Source organism: Engystomops pustulosus, chromosome 6 (assembly GCF_040894005.1).
Source record: "Engystomops pustulosus chromosome 6, aEngPut4.maternal, whole genome shotgun sequence".
In the NCBI taxonomy this organism is placed as follows: Eukaryota; Metazoa; Chordata; class Amphibia; order Anura; family Leptodactylidae; genus Engystomops; species Engystomops pustulosus.
This window is the reverse complement of record NC_092416.1, coordinates 84,563,015-84,580,605: the sequence shown is the minus strand read 5'-3', so window position 1 is coordinate 84,580,605 and position 17,591 is coordinate 84,563,015. Positions and strand designations below refer to the sequence as shown.

General features: G+C 40.0%; 1 protein-coding gene across 1 annotated transcript in view; it reads left to right on the top strand.

Annotated features, from left to right (window-relative positions):
- The first annotated feature begins 3,861 nt into the window (after positions 1 to 3,861).
- TEAD2 (TEA domain transcription factor 2) overlaps positions 3,862 to 17,591 on the top strand; it is an 82,838-nt gene continuing 69,108 nt past the window's right edge. The window contains exons 1-2 of the mRNA XM_072156869.1: positions 3,862 to 3,910; positions 6,030 to 6,138. The gene's annotated coding sequence lies outside the window, so the exon portion shown is untranslated. The remainder of the gene's footprint in view (positions 3,911 to 6,029; positions 6,139 to 17,591) is intronic.

Here is a 17,591-nt window from a genome sequence, read left to right as displayed (position 1 = left end):
TATCATAAGAATAGTATATTATTTTTATTCTATAAATCTGGTTAAGAGCTTATTTTTTGCAAGAAGGATTGTTCTTATTAGTGGTCTTATTTTAGAGTGCGTAACATATTTTTTATCACTTTTTAGAGCATTTTTTAAAGGGTATTAATTAAAAATTATCTTATATTTGAAGCGTTTTTTGTGTTTTTTTTTTACAGGGTTCACTTTGTGGATCTAATAACGATTCAATTTTATTATACAGATTGTTACGGACGCAGCGATACCAAATATGTGGGGGTTTTGCGTATTTTATTCAATTTTACAGGATAAAAACTAATTTGGAGAAAATCTTGTTCATTATAGCATCACCATTTTTTCATATGCATAACTTTTTTATTTTTCGGGTGAAAAATCTGGTTAGGGGCTTATTTTTTGCGAGAAGAGTTGTGCTTTTTATTTTTCTCATTTCAGAGTGTAATGATTTTTTTTCACTTTTTAGTGCATTTTTTTTAAAAGGTATTTATTAAAAATGACCTTTTTTCAGAAAGTTTTTTGCGTTTTTTTTCCCCAGCGTTTTCCCGAGCGGGTCTAGCAACTATTCTTTTTTATTATAAAGATTGTTACGGACGCGGCAATACCAAATATGAGGCGGTTTTTTGTGTGTTTGTGTTTTTTATACTTTATTAAGTGTTTTTATGCGAAAGTGAAATTTTAGGGGCTTATATTTTTATGTATTTATTTTTTATTTATTCCAATGTTTAAACTTTTGTGTTTTGAACTTTTTTTTACTTATGCATACTTGAACTTGAACCAGTGATGCTCTGATCGCTGGTTCAAGTCCAATACACTGCTCTACAATACTTCTTCATTGTAGAGCAGTGTAATCTGTCTGGCTTGCTCGCGCATGCTCAGACAGTTTACATTCAGACCCGGAAGGGGTCTGACTGCTGCGAACATCGTGCAGTCCCGGGCACTTGGCAGTAAGTGGCGCGGAGGATCCGATCCATAGGGGGAAGACCCTTACACGCCGTGTTCATGCTTGATCACGAGTGTTACAGCGCGGTGTCAACTTTACTAGACAGTTGACAGCCGCTGCATCTGGTGCCGGCTCCGTCCGTGAGTCGGTGCCAGAAGCGAGACATTATAGTGCGTCCTGGTGCGCTAATGAAGCACCCACCAGGACGTACTATAACGTCTAGGTGCGTCTAGGAGTTAATGCTTGAGCTACTGTTTACATTGATTTGTCAGGATTTTCTCTGTATCCCACCACCGTAGGGATATTTTTTGTAACTATATGTTTTGTCCCAATAAAGATTAATTTATTTACATTTTTCTAATACAAGTATCTGCTTGTTTTTTTTCCCAATTGTTTGTTTAGTTCATAGTACATCACCTGCACTGACATCAGCTCCTGCTTCAACAACTCAAAAAGTTCTTAGAGCAGCCCTTATAATGAAATGGCTCAATGCTATCCCAGACAGTCAAGTCGACAGCCGCCAGATCCTCTTATGGATTGTTCTTCGGTGAACCTTCTATCTACACAGAGCTCTAAACTTTATTTCTGAATTGAAATTTGGATTTGTGGTTAATATGTGACATGCATATGTTTTTATTTTTGGGAGGGAGGGATGTTGTTATATCTGTTCTGCCAACACGTTTGCTATTAATGTTTTTGTATGTTCTGCCCAGCAACAGTAATGTATAGTAAGGAGTAGGCTGGTATGGTTGTTGTTGTCTCTGAGTCTGCAGTCCAGAGATCCAGGGTGGGTTCCTTCAACATCACATGGGTTTCCACTACAACCAAGGGCGCAGTTGAGAATCTCGCCTCAGGTAGTGCGCCTCCTGCTGGACGAGGGGGAGTCATTGTGCAGGCAACTAGTAAAAAGGGCAACCAGCCAGAACATGTCGCTTTAAGATAACTATGATCGTGGCATGTCCTAGCTAGGAGCTGGTAGCAGGAGGAGGGGGCGGAGGCTGAAGGCAGCGGTAAATGTTTTTGGCCTATAACGACTGCTAATTGTGCTGTGCACAGCAAAGCAGTCAGTGTGCATGATGCTGCACAGCACAGTCAGCTTTGATGAAAAGCCGATGTGCCGAAATCCAATCGCGTGCACCAAAATCCCCTGTTAAATGCGGCGCAACACGGAAATCGACGGGAAATCTGACGAAAATGCGGTCCACAGACCCTTAGTAAATGTGTCCATTTGTTTTATCCTCCTATCCTCCGCAGCAAGGTGTGTGAATCTGCATCTCCAAATGTAATGCAAGCCCAGCCCATTCAGTGTCACAAACAGCCATAATCCATGTACAGATGAAGCTAGAGCTGAGGTATCCACGCTATATCCACGCTGTATGCATTTTATACTTCATGGCGGTATGCTGTATGCATCTTATAGTACATAGCAGTATACTGTATGCATTTTATACTACATGGTGGTATGCTGTATCTATTTTATACTATATGGCGGTAGGCTGTTTCTATTTTATACTATATGGCGGTAGGCTGTTTATATTTTATACTACATGGCGGTACGCTATATCTATTTTATAGTTCATGCTGGTACGCTGTATCTATTTTATAGTTGACAGTGATACGCTGTTTCTATTTTATAGTTCATGACCGTACACTGTATCTGTTTTATACTACAAAGTATGCATTTTTTTACTACATGGCAGTAGGCTATATCTATTTTGTGCTACTTGGCAGTACACTGTATCTGTTTTATACTACATGGCGCTATGCTGTATGCCTTTTATACTACATGGCAGTTTGCTGTATGCATTTTATACTATATGGTGGCATGCTGTATGCATTTGATAGTACATGGTGGCACGCTGTATGCACTTTATTGTACATGGCGGCAGGCTGTATGCCTTTTATAGTACAAGGCGGCACGCTGTATGCATTTTATACTACATTGTGGTACGCTGTATGAATTTTATACTACATTGCTGTACGCTGTATGCATTTTATACTACATGGTGGTACGCTGTATGCAGTTTGCATTGCTTTAATTTCACAACAAACCAATATGATGGATCTGGTCCTGACCCTCCCTAATGTATTACATATATGGGGGGGGGGGTGCGGGGGCGGTGTCTCCCTATAGCTCACCTCGGGCAGCAGAAAGGTTTGGTTCACCGCATTCACAGGATTACACGGCCCACTTCTGGGACCCACACATATCTCTGGAACAGAGCTCTGGTGACCTCCTTCCTGCAGCAGGTCTGAATGAAGAGAGTGCCACATATGTGTGACCATCCTCCTTTCAGCTCTATGGGAGTGTGGATATGTCATGAAAAGATAAGATGGGAATACCCCTTCAAGTACTCTGACATCCTACAGTATATGGCATCACATCTCTAGTACTATTGTTGCAGGAACAATTTACTTGATTATAACAGTGAATCATGCAAGAACCTGAGTGCCCCCGTACAGCGATCCCTTATATCAGATGACTGACTTAATTACCTAGTAAGCTAGGTAATTAACGAAAACCTGTCATGCAAATGAACCCACCCAAAATAAATACTTCATTAAAAACTATGATTAAGAAGCAGTGCCCTTATCCCTAAATGGTCCCTCTCCATGGCTCCAATGTTAAAAAATCAATTTGTAAACTTGTATGCAAATCACCTGATGTGAGTCAAATTTCACTACATTAGTCCAATGAGGCTCTGTATATTCACGGGTAACTTGCATTATCCTGCACCATTGTTCCTGATTGACAGGTCTTACTGCTACACAACATGCTGCTGTGTGGAACATTGAGAGAGCTCTGTTACCTCATTGGCCATTTCATGTCGTGTGACCATGGTGACGTCATCTAAGATAACGTACATTTGCATAGGCAATCTCATGTATGTATCTGATTATATGAAATACAAGCTGCCTCCATGGAGGCATGGTGAGGAGTACAAATCCATGCAGGTATGCTGTGATTTTCCCATGTGATCAGATACTTACAGGGGTTAGATGTTGTAAACATAACTGTAACCCCTTAAGGACGCAGGGTTTTTCGACTCATTTCTCGCTCTCCAACTTCAAAAATCCATAACTTTTTCATTTTTACGTGTACAGACCTGTGTGATGGCTTATTTTGTGCGTAACAAATTTTACTTTCCCGTAATGTTATTTATTTTAACGTGCTGTGTACTGCAAAGCTGAAAAAAAATTCCAAATGTGGAAAAATTGAAAAAAAAAACGCACATACGTCACGTTCTTGTGGGCTCAGTTTTTACGACTTTCACTCTTCGCTCCAAATAACATGCCTACTTTATTCTTTGGTTCGGTGCGATCGCGGTGATACCAAATTTATATAGGTTTTATTGTGTTTTAATACATTTTCAAAAATTAAACGAATGTGTACAAAAAAGAAAAAAAAATTTTTGCCATCTTCTGACGCTAATAACTTTTTCATACTTTGGCGCATGGAGATGTGTGAGGGGTCATTTTTTGCGAAATGAGGCGACATTTTCATTGCTACCGTTGTGAGGTCTGTGCAACATTTTGATCATTTTTTATTTCATTTTTTATATTATGTAAAAAGGTGTCAAAGTCGCATTTTGGACATTTGGGTGCCATTTCCCGCCTCGGAGGTCACCGTCGCCCGTAACCGTATTTATATTTTGATAGATCGGGCATTTTGGGACACGGCGATACCTAATATGTTTGTGATTTTTACTGTTTATTATGTTTTATATCCGTTCTAGGGAAAGGGGGGTGATTTGAATTTTTAATATTTGATTAATTTTTTTTATTTTTTAAACTTTTTTTAAACTTTTTTTTTCACTATTTTTTGGACCATCTAGGGTACATTAACCCTAGATAGTCAGATCGTTCCTACCATATACTGCAATACTTCTGTATTGCAATATATGGCACTTTTGCAGCACATTCATTACAATGAGCCACTGGCTCATTGTAACGAATCTGCAGAAGCCATGTAGCCTCGTGTCAAAAGAAGACCCGAGGCTACCATGGCAACCGATCGCCGCCCCCCCGATGATGTTCGGGGGCGCGGCGATCGCATTAAAGATGGCGGCGCCCACGCGCCGCCGTTTTTTAAACGCCACCGGCGACTTTGCCGGCGGCAATCACATGGTTAATAGCCGCGATCGCTGCAAGCACCGACCGCCGTTATTAGCGGTGGGGGTTTTCTGCAAAATGCAAAAACCCCCACCTTTGTATGAAGAGGACTCAGCCCGTGAGCCCTCTTCATACATCCCTTATACCTCTGCGCCGTAGAGCTACGGCGCAGAGCGTTAAGGGGTTAAATGACATCACCCTGGCCACATAACATGCTGGGAAGAGGCAAAGGAAATGGGGAGGTGTAGATGGGAGGGGCTGGCCGAGCAGGTAATATAAGATAAAGTTGATTTATGTAAGAGGTCCTTGAAGGGTTTCAGTTTGTTAACACCTTACCCACATTGGACATAGTACTATATCACCGACGGCAGGGTCTTGCTGCATTGTGACATAGTACTACTTTCCTGCTTCTGGCACCGGCTGATGAACGGCAATTGCGGTAAGGGGTTAATTAGGCTCTAAGGGAACCTATCACAAACTGTTATTGTGAAAATGTGGAGACAGGTTCCCTTTAAGTAACTAAGTAAGTGTCTAATTGGAAAACAGGAGAAGCCAGAAAAATTTAATACAGGCGGTCCCCCTACTTAAGAACACCCGACCCCTAGTTACAGATCGACCCCTCTGCCCACTGTGACCTCCAGTGAAGCTCTCTTGATGCTTTACTATAGTCCCAGACTGCAATGATCAGCTGTAAGGTGTCTGTAATGAAGTTTTATTGATAATACTTGGTCCAAATACAGCAAAAAATTTTGAAACTCCAATTGTCACTAAGGCAAAAATGTTTTTTTCTGGAGCTACAATTATATAATATACAGTTTCGACTTACATACAAATTCTACTTAAGAGCAAACCTATGGAACCTATCTTGTACGTAACCCGGGGACTGCCTGTATTATGTAAGTGTCTGGTTTGTACTGTTAATTTGATCTTTCATTTTTATCTTAATCTTTATTTTTAACAGGAACTATGGACTATTTGTTAAATTAATTAACAAGAAAAACTGGTAGAGGCAACTGTTTCGATGCTGGAATCATGGCAACTGCCAAATCTAATTGAGTTGCATTTCAGGGGTAAGTAATTTACTTACCACAATTGTAGTTTATAATACAGTATAGCTTCGGGCCCAATTAAAGATCTAAAAAGGTGCCAGTCAGTGTATTATGTAAGCCTTGTTCAAGTCCCAATGTGAGACTGATTAAAACTTTAAACATATACCGTATATACTTGTGTATAAGCCGAGTTTTTCAGCACAAAAAATGTGCTGAAAAACGTCCCCTCGGCTTATACACGAGTCATACAGTCATAAAAAGTCTTTAAAAAATAATAAACGTATATACTCACCCTCCGCTGCAGCGCTGCTCCCCCCGGTGTCCGCGTGGGTCTTCTGGCTTCGGCGCCCGTCTTCTGTCTTCACTAACTTCGTGCCAGGCGCCGCCATACTAGGCGCTGTCCGGGGGAGAATAATGGCGGCACCCGGCACGAAGTTAGTGAAGACAGAAGACGGGCGCCGAAGCCAGAAGAGGACCCGCGCGGACATCGGGGGAGCAGCGCTGCAGGTCGGGGCCACCGGAGGGTGAGTATATAAGTTTATTATTTTCTTTTAATGCTGGGCTGGTGGTATATTACTGGGGGCAGTGCTGTATAATACTGGGGGCAGTGCTGTATACTAAGGGGGCAGTGCTGTATACTACTGGGGGCAGTGCTGTATACTACTGGGGGCAAGCTGTATACTACTGGGGGCAAGTTGTATACTACTGGGGACTGGCTGTATACTACTGGGGGCAAGCTGTATACTACTGGGGGCAGGCTATATACTACTGGGGACTGGCTTTATACTACTGGGGACTGGCTGTATACTACTGGGGACTGGCGGTATACTACTGGGGGCGGGTTTGTGACTAATACATTTCCCACCCTCGGCTTATACTCAAGTCAATAGGTTTTCCCAGTTTTTGATGGTAAAATTAGGGGTCTCGGCTTATACTCGGGTCGGCTTATACTCGAGTATATACGGTAAATTGAAACGTTAAATTAATTTAGAAAATTCAGTTTAACCACTGTGTAAAAAACAAAAGAAAAAAATATGAACCTAAATTGTACCAATTTAAACTACAAAATAAATATGTGCCAAATCATTTTTTGAATTTTTACCATTCAGTTACATGGTTATCTGTTGGGTTTTCATAAATGTCATAGGACTCGATATACATGTATACCGGTATATGTGGGTTGTTTGGTTAAAAAGCTAAAAACAAGGGTTGCACAACACGTAAATTATATAAAAAATGGTGATGCTATTGCTTCTGGGGAAGCTAAGCACTTTGTGGAGATCCGAGACAAGGATTTCTCCTTGTTCCGTTTCTGTGGCATTGAACAGGTTTACTGTCCACCTTGAGGAGGTGATTGGAGAAAGGTAAAATAAAGACTTGACACTGCTTCTTTATGATGAAACCGTGTAAACGTATTAAGTGATAAGCAAACCTAAAAGCAATTGTGTATAACATTCATCAGACATGGATTGCAGTGGGAGCGAAGACTGAAGAAATGCAGAGCTGACCGCTTAATGAAGATTGGATACAGAAATGGTGGAATCCTATCACCTGAGGGAAGAGCTCTCAGGTGGGAGAATTGGAGAAAGCACCTTCTCAAAAGGGAGGGCTTTTGGATCCTGTCTTTAAACTCCGGATATCTGAATGGCTTGAATTAAAAAAAATGATTTGTCTTATATTTATTGACAAGTTAGTTTAGTGCTATAGGAACTTGTCATTAGTTTAATCTGGTGACAGGTTCCCTTTATTAAGCTTTTTTCTCTCCTCCACACCTGTTAAAGTTTGGCGTTATCCTTGTTATACCCTGGTGACCAAAATTATACAGAGTATTCCATGTGTGCCCTTTGGATAAGGGCAAAATTATGTCCTTATCATGGGAATTTATTCCTCTCTTGATACATCCTATTATTGTATTTGCTTTGTTAGCAGCTATCTTGCTCTGGTCACTAAATATAGTTTTATCATCCACCAATACTCCCAATTTACTCAAGTCACCAGGTCAGACTAGCTTGAATACCAAATAAAAGTGTTTTACTGAACAATCCAGCAAAGACTAAAAGCAGATACCAGCACAGAACAATGGGATGGGCAGGTGAATCTGCTGTATTGACCATTAACACTTCTGGGTGGCTGATGATGAGTTAAGCTCTATTTTTATGTGATTTTGTCCATTACTTTTTTTTAAAACGAAGTTTAAATGGGTCTGCCCATGAAAGAAAGTTCCCAAATTTTCATCCCCTAGTGATGTTTACACAATAAAGATCATTTTAACTCGCTACAATTTTACTCAGTTTTATTGCTGTTTTACCTTTAATAACTCAGTAATGGTCATTATAAGATTATAGACAGGGACTCTCTAAGCAGACATTTCATGATCCCTCTAGTGCTGGGAGATGCTGTGTGCTGACAATGTGCTTAGATAATCAGGGTACAGGGTTTATGTACACTTTTATTTAGCCTCCTTATATGTTACTAACATCTGACACATAGAAAAAGAGATGAGACAGATCAGAGATGAAACATGAGATCCATGAGCTGGATATAAAACACAATGACACTCTCAGCCCTGCTAACTCACTTATAACTCACACAGAGTCAGCCTTGCTATATGCCTCCCTTCCAGGAAGTGTCTGAGCTGGTCTTGTAATGTGGGGGAGGTGATGGGAAGGAGGCAGAGAGAAGTTATTCATGAGAAGAATCCGACCATAGTCAGATTTACGGTCTAATCCAGGGGCAACTAAAATTGGAAACACCAGGACTGATAGAGAGAGGTTGGAATTATATCTGTGAAATGCTGTATTTTTGTTAATAACAGTGAATTAGAGAATGTGTTATTTTATTAACTTGAGTATATTTAAGAATCTTGTTTTCATAGGGAATATCCCTTTGATATTTAAACTAAGTCCAGCAGAGCACTTCTCCCCTGCGAACAATGTGCCTCAAAACAAAATAAAAACTAAACTTGACCATATACATATTTGAAATCATTGGAGGTTTAAACAGGTTTTGTCCTCTGAGTAAAGATGGAAAGTAAACCTCAATAACAACTGAAATCAACATATTTATCTTCATGCCTTTGTTAATAAAACTATTAGTTCTAGCTCCTCAGTAATGAAACTTTGTTCAAAGGATCTAATCTTTTTCTTCACCTGCCCCCAATAGTGAAATATATTTACTACTGGTGAGCTCAGGGCAACTTGCCCATCTATGGTCAACGTCATGGAGATCAAGGATTATTAACTTTAATGAATACTTTCCAGGGGCCTGTGTAAACACGTCTAAAAATTCTGAACTTTTCCAAAATCAAAGTCAGGATGTACACAGTGTCCTTCTAAAAAGGTAAAATCATTTTGATATTTTGTTTATAATTATTTTCTGATTCATGTTTAAACTTCTTTGTGGCTTTATTCTACTTATTAATAAAAGAAAAGTTCAAGTTCACAGCTAAGTGTCCAAGGATGGGCAGATGTTGTCTAAATGACCGTTGGTGTGGGTGACACATCTGCTTGTTCCAGCTGCCCTTACCAGCTGTGTCCTTGTGTTCTCACTTTCAGCCTCATGAATACTCATGTCATTTACATGATCTCTATATTTAGATTAGCCTAGAAAATGCAGAGCTACAATCTTCATGTTGGTAAATATGGTAATGTCGGCTAACTAGAAGAAATAAAGATAAAGCTATGGGTTTCCTGAGCGGTTTACAACCTGCTAATAAGATGTTTTCGGATCAGGTTGAGCCTGTCTGACTTGAAGCCCCAGTGAGCATTAGCTACGAGGATTGGGAAGGTCACAGCATGAGAAAAGATGATAACATCTATGGGCGGGGGCACATATATAATTATAATTTTAGTATCATCACCACTGACGTAGCACAATTATAGTTGCTCATATTCCTGAGTTTCAACAGTAGGTGAACAAGGTTTCAGCCTTAGAGCGTGAACAAGGTTTCAGGCTTAGAGCAAAATTTATCATTGAAGATGCAGTCATTCTTTATCTAAAATGTGTAAAATCTTCCTTATGACAAAAGTATCCAAAAATATAAATATTTATGCAAGTTTTTTTTGCTTCATATGTGATTTTTGGTAACATTGAGCATCCTCCACTTTTCCCTGACGCCTGATGGATAAACTAGATTGGTTGTAAGAATACATCAGGACAGTGGATGAATTTGTTATATTTTTGCTTACATTGAGTATCTAGTAAGATTTTATAAATAAGAGAGTGTCATGTGATCTAGAATACAGATTCTTCCCTATATTCCTTCTAATTTCTGGATACCAAATTTGCGGCTGGATATACTGTACGTCCCCCATAGGCGTCTATGGCGCCTGGGCTAGGTAGGGTAAGCACAATGTGTGCTCCCTGTACCGTGCAATGGCCGCAACAAAAAGATAGAGCGTGCTCAATCTTTGGCTGTAAGAACAGCTGTGCCGCTCTTTTTTCTACAGTGAGGGGAGGAGTGAGCAGCTATCTGTTCTTTCTATTCCATCCAAGAAATTGGTTTGGTTTTGTTCAGATCTAGATGGCTGTCTCCTGATAACTCTTGCAAACAAGTCATATTCTTCTTCTTTCTTTTCTAACGAGTTTTGATGAAACTGAACATTTAGCAACTGTTATGTTTTTGCATGACCTAAGAGAGAATTTGCTGAGATGTCAACTCCCCTGGAAATAATCTTTCTTGTAGTACAACAATGGACTTCAAATTGTTAGGAAATTAGCCTGTTATTTTTCTCAGATTAATGGGCTGCAATTGTTTCAATAGGTATGTTTTCCCTTACAAGTATTGTGTTGCCATACACCTGATTGCTCCAGCATACAGACAGAATTTCTGCTTTTATAGTGATGGACACACTTTTTGATGATCATTCCATCAATGGTTCTTGATTAGCAGCCCCAGGCAGCTAGATAGTAAGGGTATCCATAATGTTTTACCCACAAAGTTAGAAAAACAACCTCATGTGACAAACACATGATTACAACGTGCCATTATTTATTTATGTCATTATTCACATAAACATAGAATTCTCAAGACTGTTAATCTAGAGTCTATCCTTTGAATAATGTTATCCTATTGTAGTAGCATTTTTCACTGAAAGGTGTAAATTCTATTTTTAGCTGCAACGGACCTGTTGTTGTTATGTTTTGGCAGCAGTATCTTTATTCATTGAAGTTCCTGCCATTTCAGAACAAGAAGGTCATCAATAACAAATACTGTTGGTGGTTATGACATAAGAGTTGTGTTTACCCATCTGGGCTGCAGTTCCTCTCGTCACCTTTTTTATAACCTTGTAACACAATTCTACTTTTATTGCTCTGACTACACAGATAAAAATATTATGTTCAGGAGTTAGTATTACAGCTCTAGGAGTCACATCACAGTGTAATTGTGTGTGATACTATTCTGCAGTTTACACCGACTTATAGCAGAACTCAACTAACTTGTTTATTTTTTACACTGAGTAATGTTTGTTGCAACCTTCAAAATTCAGAGAATTAAACATAAATAGAACTACTCTTTCCCTGCACGGAATACTTATAGACCTGAAAGCTTGCTGGCCTGTCTGACATCTAGGGGCGATTGGATGTCCCTGCATACATTAGTATGTTGGTGGGTCCCAATGTCAATATCCAATAACAGTAGCCAAGGCACAATTGCTTATATTGTAGGAAATATTGTAGCGTCTGTTTTTATAACAACCAGCACACAACTGTTCTTCATTGCCCTTGGCCATTATTTTAACTGAGTAATAGACCAATCTATCAAAGTTGAGCAAGTTCTAGACAAAACTCCCAATAAAACTTTCCAAAAGAGAGAATATCCAAGAGAAGCTTGGCGTCTAAAGGAGTTTTGGTTTTCATATGCGCAATTTTAACTTTTTTGTGAGTAGATAAATAAATAGTGAAGATCTTTCAGATAAGAGGTTATAAAACTATGTTTCTGTCCAACTTTTATTATAATAATAATTATTTATATAGCGCCTACAGATTACGCAGCACTGCACAAAGCATGTCAAATCAGTCCCTGTCCCCATGGGGCTCACAATCTAAACAACCTAACAGTATGTTTTGGAGTGTGGGAGGAAACCGGAGTACCCGGAGGAAACCCACGCAAACACGGAGAGAACATACAAACTGTTTGCAGATGTTGACCTGTGTGGGTTGATCTCAGCAGTGGTAGCAGACTTTGGTACATCAGAAGCTGGAGTACTGAATAATCGGTATTGAGGTGCAAATATAATTTTTTGGAATTATATTCTCTTTTCCTGAGACTGGTAGGAGCAAGCACTAAGATTTTAATTGTCTGCTGAGAACTGTTTTTCATGAATCACTCCTAGACTATGGTTCATGAGGATCCAGGAAAAATGGTTGCCAGACTAATGCAAATAAACTGTGAAAAAAGGGATGACCAGTTTTTGAAACATGCATGTGGAGGTAGCCTTAGATCTCTGGTAGCTGTAAATTCAAGTTTGTATTCAAAAGCTGAAACCAAAATAGACCCAACAAAGCAAACGAATAGCACCAGTCGATCTCCAGACTCTGACCTACACTTTAGTGATTGCCACTAAAGTGTAGCTTTAAGATCAGGTCTATATTAGAAAGAATTCTTTGCCTATAGTTGCTCTATTTTTCGGCAACAGCAATTATATTATAAAAGTGGGTTACAAGGTGAATTGATTTTATCAGAAGTGTCTGTGGGCAGAACTGTACTAGTTTCCCATGGCAACCAATCAGTGCTCAGATTTCATTTTCCCACAGCTGCTTATAAAATTAAAGCTGAGCTCTGATTGGTTTCCATGGGTATCTAGCGCAGTTTTTCCTAGTAAAAGGCATTGAACAGAGTACAGAATGCTTATACAATAAATCTGTTAAGGTTACATAAAAAACAGAGGGAGAAGGCTCTTAAATATTTAAGGGGCAATGCTAGTTCGATGGTGGTGGGTCTGAGACCTTCACTGACCTGCTATTGTTCTCCTAAAGTTTGGATAAACAATCAATAAAAAATGTTTCTTTACAATTTAGGTTTTATTTTCATTGTGTTATAAAAGGTAAATAGTTTGCTCGATTTCGCTCTGGTTGCATTTCTATTGTGGAAATAAAAAAAAAAGAAAATAGACAAGAACCACTAAACATGGCTGAAACTTGAAGACAAATCTATATTTAATTATGTTTGTTTAGTGTGTCCTTAAAAACTCTGCCCACATAGTTGTGTCATCTAGCAGTAGAACCAAACAGGTCCAACAAGTCTATTAATTCTGATAGGGAGATGTCCTATTTATGATATGGAGAAACTCTGCCAAGTATGACTTCACGTGTCCTATTCACATATATTCTTAGGATGCTTGTCTCATGCACAACCATACACAACATCTGTGAGGGAACATTGCAGCCTCAAAAATGTTGAGATTTTAATAAGAACTGAGCTTTCAAGTGGTCTTCTTCATGTTTTGGAATTAGCTCTTATACTAGATTGATATTACTGACCCACTATGGCAATTAAACAGTGTCCTACACCTTGATATCCTTGTACCTTGTGCTGACCTAATATAAACTGTACTAAATCCTTTACATGGAATTGGGCATCAAACGTTGCAGTGCGTTTCATCATTTAATTTATTCTGAAACTGTCAGTTTTGGCCGAAATTAATGTATTTTCCAAAAAAATTCCACAGTTTCTAAATCGCAGGTCCATATTTTTTTAACCCATGTGAAACACTTAAAGGGTTAATAGACTTAATAGAAGTTGTTTTACATATGTTGAGGGGTGAAGTTTCTATAGTGGGGTAATTTATGGGGTTTTACTATTATTTAGGCCTCTCAAAGTCACTTGAAAGCTGAGTTTTCCCTCAAAATGTGAGTTTTGCCAATTTACATGAAAATGAGAAAAATCGCACCTAAAGATCTGCGCCTCATAACATCCTAGAAAAAGGAGAGGACGCATAAAATATCATCTCAACATAAAGCAGACATTCCGTAAATGTTAATTATCAAGCTTTTTGGGTAGTTTTATTTCCTGTCTGGAAAGCAGAACATTTCAAACTTGGAAAATGAAACATTTTTACAAACTTTTGCCAAATTTTCACTTTTTTTCAGAACGAATTGCAAAATCACTTACATTGTACTTCATGTTAGTTATAAAATCTATCACGAGAAAACATTCTCAAAATCACCTGGATATGTTAAAGCGTTCCGAAGTTATAACCAATTATCGTGAGACATGTCAGTTTTGAAAAATCGAGTCTGGTCATTGAGCTGAAAACTAGTGTTGGTGATAAGGGGTTAATGGAAAAGCAATTCTTAAACAAGCAACTTTATTTTAACACCACAGTTTTGTGCTTGGTTGAGCTTTTTCTAAAGTATCACCCACTGTTTAAAATTTTATGGAGTGACATCATTACTGTGACATTTCGTCTAATACTTGATTTTTAAAAAAATATATATTTATGCCAGAAATCTGGTCTCTACTGAATGTGGCGGATTTGGCAGCTATAAACCTGGAGATGGAACATACACTTCTGTACAGGATACGGGTATGTGTTCAGTAAAAAGCACCACGCTTCCAGCCTCTTAGCAACCACATGCATGTCCTCTGCAGGTATATCTGTAATTGGATGGGCTGGACATGTGACTCTGCAGTATAAGTCCAGACACCATGCACATAACAGCTGTTTGTTATAGGGTCAGTCAGTTAGGCAGGGACTTACACAGGTGCATAGGGGATTCTGTTGTTATTAGGTACAGGTGGAAATCTGAAATAATTGCCCTTATTAGGACGCTCTGAACATCGGTATTAGCTGCTATAGTGAAGGAATATTCTTATTGCAGGAATATTATTATTTACTGCATTATCCAGCAAGATCTTGAAGGTTCTGTCTGTATATTTTCCAGCTAAAAAAAATCATAAATCATATCTAGATCCTGTCAATAAATACTGCACACTAATAAATACTAATATATAACAGCACATTAAAGAGCTGTTGTCCTTTAATTGTGCACTAATACTTAGACAATAAAAGTGCTGTTGTCCATTAATACTGTACACTGATACATAGTTCATAAAAGTGCTGCTGTCCATTAATACTGTACACTGATACATAGTTCATAAAAGTGCTTTTGTCCATCAATAGCACACCTTGATACAGAGATCGAAAAAATGCCTGGGCTGGCCCTTGTGTGCTCAGTCCAGGACAAGATGGGTGGTAGCAACCCACATCATAGCTATGGGTTTCCTTTCTATCCTTGACTACTTGGCTACTTAGGGCTTTTTGACCAATGCCTCTTTCTCCAAACTATCATACTATCATTGCCTTTTAGCTATGTTGGGTCTAGGACAGTGGTGGCGAACCTATGGCACAGGTGCCAGAGTTGGCACTCAGAGCCATTTCTGTGGGCACTCAGAGCAGGACAGACTTCACCAGATAGGACCAAATCCACCAAATCTTCCTGCAGTCCCAGGCAAGAGATGCTGCTCTCATCGCTATTGGGGTTGGGGTGGGGGGGTTGAAAGGGAAAGGGAAAACGGGGAGCGCTCCAGGGACAACAGGGGGAGGCATACATCGACCAAGGGGAACATGGAGTGCCATGTAGCTGCAGCGAGGGCACTGGATCTCATGAACTGTGTTAAACAGGAAAATACTATGGGTCGTTGCATTAATATAGCGTATCACAGGAAGACACTCATGTTATTCCTGTCATTCAATCCCATTGGGCCCAATGCATTGTATTTCAAAATGAGTCTCCCTTCTCGCTGTAACAGATTCTTTTGGTGGTCACCTCCCCGAGGGTCAACCTCCACCTTCTTGAGGCCCATGAATCTAAATACGTCGGGGTTCCTTCCGTGTTTCTCTCTAACATGATTAATAAGACGGGGGCAGCCTTTTCCAGTACCTATTGTATTGACGTGTTCGCGGAACCTGACAAACAAATTTCTGATGGTTTACCCAATATAGAAAAATTCGCATGGGCATAAAATTGCATATACCACAAAGGTGGACCTACAATTAATGAATGACCGCACCCTGTGGCATAGGCCGGCCAACCTAATGGTGCTTGCTTGTAGGTTGAACCGACAGAAATTACAGGTACCGCACTTACAATTACTGGTAGGAATGCATTTGTCCAGCCAGGTATGACTAGATGTGGTAAAGTGGCTGGACACCAATTTGGTTCTAAGGGAGGGACTGCGTCTAAAGGTGACCAAAGGTTTAAGTTTTGTGACCTCGGAGAGCTGCTCGTCTATCTCTAAAATCTTCCAATTCCTGTGAATGGCAGTACGTATGGCTCGCTCGTGTGGGCTAAATCCAAACGAGAAAGCCACACGTCTATCGTCCTTCCTTCTACTCCCATTCTTGCTTTCAGAGTTGCATGTGGCTATGTTGACCGGAGTATCTCTGGCTTTTTCAAGGGCTTTATCCAGCAAAGGAATAGGGTATCCGCAGCTCATCAGCCTCTGCCTCAATTTGGCCGTCTGTTTCTCAAAGCCATCCACCTCACTATTAATTCTTTTCAAACGAAGGAACTGACTAAAGGGTAAACCCTTTTGTGTGATGGGGATGGAAGCTCCCGAAATGGAGTTGGTGGCCGTGGGCTTCCTAAATGCTGTGATGGTTAACATGCCATCTTTGACCTGTACTTTAACATCCAGAAATTCCAGGGTGTCCCCTCCGAAAACAGCGGTAATCCGCATGTTCATTGCATTATTGTCATTAAGGAATGACACAAAGTTCAAAACATCTATTTCCGTCCCATCCCAAATTAGGAAAATGTCGTCCACATATCGGAAAAAGGTCACAATGCATTTAGCGAACGGGTTCTGAAGGGAAAAAATATAGTTGCTCTCAAAGGCCGCCAGAAAAATATTGGCAAAGGTGCACGCCACGGGAGTGCCCATGGCTGTGCTGGTCTTTTGAATAAACCATTTCCCGTTGAACAAAAATGCGTTGTGTCCTAAAACAAAATTAAGCCCTTCACAAACAAACTGGATGTAATCCTCACTCTGTTGTGCTTTCTGGAGGGTATCTGGCTCTCTACGCCCAGATCTTGGGGGATCCGGGTATAGAGGCTCTCGACATCCACCGAGGCCAGATGATAATTATCTTGCCAAGTCACGGATTTCAGTGCTGTAAGAAATGAATTGGTATCCTTGAGATAAGATGGGATGCTCGTGAGGAGGGGGCGCAACAACCAGTCTAGGTATTTGGACAATGGTTCAGATAATGACCCTATTCCTGCCACTATAGGGTGGCCCGGGGGTATTCCTCTCAACGCTTTGTCTTAGGAAGGTACGTAATTGGCCTAGGTACTTCTGCGTTGTGTTACTGGAAAGCCTGCCATAAGTGTTTTCATCTCCCAGTTGTCTCATAGCTTCCTGGATATACTGGTTGTACGTCATTAATACCACATCCCTTGTTCGCGGGCTTCACCACGACATCTCCAAGGGACTTGAGCCGCAACAGTGCTCTACGTTTGCCCGTCGA